The sequence below is a fragment of the Austrofundulus limnaeus genome, unplaced genomic scaffold, assembly GCF_001266775.1.
Source record: "Austrofundulus limnaeus strain Quisiro unplaced genomic scaffold, Austrofundulus_limnaeus-1.0 Scaffold52, whole genome shotgun sequence".
NCBI classification, from domain to species: domain Eukaryota; kingdom Metazoa; phylum Chordata; class Actinopteri; order Cyprinodontiformes; family Rivulidae; genus Austrofundulus; species Austrofundulus limnaeus.
The window spans coordinates 1,586,815-1,590,688 of NW_013952454.1; positions in this window are offsets into that span (position 1 = coordinate 1,586,815).

A 3,874-nucleotide genomic window follows, 5' to 3' on the forward strand; every position below is an offset into this window, starting at 1 on the left:
GACACCGTAGCAACTCCTTTGCGTTTGGAAGCGGGGGGTGGGGGTGGGGGGAGGACCAGGGAGGATGATTCAACCACTCAACCACTAGATGTCGCTGAAAACAGCAAATCATACACACTGTGCCTTTCATCTTTCATTAGCTATGTTTCCATTGCAAATGTGCACAAAACCTTTTCAATATTCCATTAAAGTATATAGTTATTTTGTTTTATTTTGTTTTTAATGAATTTGAAGAAATTTATTAGTCAGGTTAGTTACTGATTTTAAAAGCACTACACCATTTTCTTAGTTCTCCTTTTTACGTATTGACTGTTATAATCCATTGTTTAACTATTGTTATGTCTTGATTAAAATAGTTTAGATACATGCCCGAAACATTTTTACAACACATAAAAAAAACGTTAATCAAACATAAGGACAGGTTTTTTTGTCTGAGTGCCTGCGATTCAGCCATAGGTCAGTAGCGGGCGGGTCAGGCACTGAAGAACGTGTATAGATATGCTGGAACTTCCGACTTCTTGTCAACGTGGGTTTCCTGCTTGAATTGAGAGCATTAAATCCTCGTTCATTTCCAGTCACTGTCGTTGTATGGTCCTCAATCCTTTCACATTTCAATTTATTTAACATTTAAGTGTTTTTGTCTCGATTTCAGTTATTGAACACTAAATTTTCTTACAAAATGAATAAAATTTTTGAATTGAATTGAATTGAATGTAAAAAACAAAGTTTTGCAATTGCGGCGTTTCCATTAAGTAAGAAATTAAGTAAGAAAAACGTATTCATGCGTGAATACGTTTGTTCTCGCGATAAGTCATTACAAACATAGCGGCAACGGATGTAAACACATGCATATTGCTACCACGACACTAGCACTCATAATCAGCCATCAGAGGAGACGTTGGCGTCTTATCGAGGCTTTCGAGCGACAAGCCCCTTGTACTTGGGTGTGGCTACGTATGCAGCATTTTTGGGAAATTGTAGTCGGTGATTTTACTACTTCCTTTTACTACTTCAGTGATTTTACTACTACTTCTACTTTTTGTTGCCTTCTTCTTCATCTTTATTGCCAGTAGAAACATCCAGTTGTTGATCACGTGACTCCCGTGATGCATAAAAAGTGTTTCCATTGCAGTTTTGCGAAATACACCGAATTTGATACGGCCAAAAAACCACTTCATCCTAGCACAAAACCATTTTGTCAAAAAACATTATTTTTTCGAAAACTGTATTTTTTTTAAATTGACATGTTTCCATTAAGCAAATTTATTTTGCAAAATTCTCATTTGTGCTTTTTCATGGTCAATGGAAACGCAGCTGCTGATTCTCGTTGCATAGTAAAATATGGTTACTTGCAAACACAATTATCAACAGAAGCTAGCTGTAGCATTTAAGTTGAAGCATGTGGTACTTTCTGCAGGAATATCATAATAAGTTTTTGCTTGAATAAMCATCCATCCATTAACTTAACCCACTTTTTCTTCTCAGGGTCACAGGGGTCACTGGTGCCCATATCCTAAAGTCACTGTGCAAGTGGTGGGGTTGCCTTGGACAGGTCGCAAGTCCATCGCAGGGACACATAGAGACACTCACACTCACTGACACCTATAAGAAAATTTAGAGCCTAACATGCATGTTTTTGGTCCATTAGAAAGCCTGTTTGATTGCTGAGAAACCCAAGTGCCTAAAGAAAACCCATGCAAGCACGGAGAGAACATGCAAACTCTACTACGAAAGGTACCCAGCCGGGATTTGATCCAGCAACATTTCTGGCAACAGCTCTACCAATTGCGCCACTGTGCTGCCTTGAATAACCACATAATGTAAAATAAAAGATGCTTGGAAAATACATAATACTCCCGTTAAGACAGAAAAAATGTGCTTTAATTTGAAATAAATGGAAAAGGCTGTTAAAGATTTAAGCATTAAGTTGTAGAGAAGTTAAGAGAAGAAACAATCACCAAACACTGACTAAACTTTATCTAGTTGAGAATCTCTGATCCAGCAGTTAGTTTTAAKCTCTAAAGGTTTCTAAGGTTATGAGTATGCTGTTCATTGCCGGGCTCCAGGGGGTCTCYGTGTGGCTGAGCCAGTCCAGTCTGGCCTGTGTGGTGATAGCAGCTGGTTTACCTAAGCCTGCCTCTACAGGACTCCCATCCCATTCACGAGCCTTGAACCATGAAGAAATGGCTTTCAGACACACACCTCCCATCAGCACCCCTAAAACAACACGCGGTCATCCAAAGACAAACAGATGCGACATTTTGCACCACAACTGCCCGCCCTGAGCTTATAATACAACCCACATGCAAGCGCAGAGAAACTTTCGTACGCACACGCACACACACACACACACACACACACACACACACACGCACACACTCATGTATCTGCTCAAATAAACAGACCCTAGTATAAACAGTCTTTAAAAGATCTGAAACGTAGCAGATGTGGATTTGTTCCTTAAATCTCTTACTGCCTGCTCAGTTGGCAGAACAATAAATAGTAATCTCATCAATTACCATGCTAAAGGTTTTCAGACTTTTTCAAGTTCTGTATTATGTTAAACTTTTTTTCTATATTCAATCTGCACAAAATCCTCCACACTGGAAAAAGTCAATTCAGAATACTTGTTAGTTTAGTTTGTTTAGTTTTGTGATGGATTCAGAAAAAGAACTATCAAGAAAGCTCAGGATTTCAGGCAAAGCAGAAGATTTATTTTYTTAACATGAGAGGCTAAACCACACCAAGAAAACACAGAGGTTGGTKGATTTTGGATAACTGTGAAAGTCCTGGAATAACCTAGCTTCAATCTGGACCTGAATACAGTAGAGCAGCCCTGGAGAAACCTAAAGGATGTTGAGAACTGATGCTTCTAATTTAATCTGGTTTATAGTCTAATGTTTCTGTGATTCAACATGAGAAATTATTAAAGTAAAGGAAAGAAAAGGTTAGAGAATAAAATTTAGTATAAATAACCTAACATTTATGGTTTTGGTCTGTGGGAGGAAACAAGAGTACCCGAAGAAAACCCACTCATGCAAGGAGAGAACATACAAACTCTACTCAGAAATGTCCCAGTGACTGGGATTCGATCCGACAACCTCCCTGCAGAGAGGCAACAGCTCTACCAAATGAGTGAATACTTGTGAAAAACTGCCTCTAATTTATTATTTTATCTTAATGTTTAAATATTCCAAAAATGTGCTTTTGCTGTGTCATTGTGGGGAAATACAAGATCTGCATGGATTTTTAGCAAAACCCACAGATTTTTGAGGCTCTTTATACAGATAAACATCCAAAGGGGTTGACATGTATGATAGTAGTATACAAAAATTCATTTGTTTTTGCCTGCATATTGACAATTTGATTAAATATTGACAAACCCTTTGGCACTGACAACACATAGAATGGCTGTATGTGTGTGTGTAAACATTTTTTGCTACATCATGGAACCATTTTCCAGAAAAAACACAGCCTTGTGGGGATCCAAGCCTGGTCTCTACAGGTACKGAYRMTGATTTTGGGTGGGGGGTTGGGTTTAGAAACAAGGTGTAAATTGAGTTTAGGCTAGATTYAGGGTCAGGTATGTACTGGGGTGGTTAGGTTTAAGGTAAAATTTTAGGGTTAGGCTATAGGCTATATAAATGCTCCGTATTTTTGATTTGTTTTTTGACTTATTTCAAACTATGTCCTGTTGTGTCTGTCAACTGTACAGCACTTTGGTTGGTCTTGTGCTGTTTAAAGTGCTTTATAAATAAAAGTGGTGTGGTGTGGTGTGGTGTGGTAAAATGGCTGTGAGATGACAGTCTGGAGGAGGAAACTAAATGAAAACAAATTCATAATCAGTGTGCACTACCAATGCAATGCACACTAT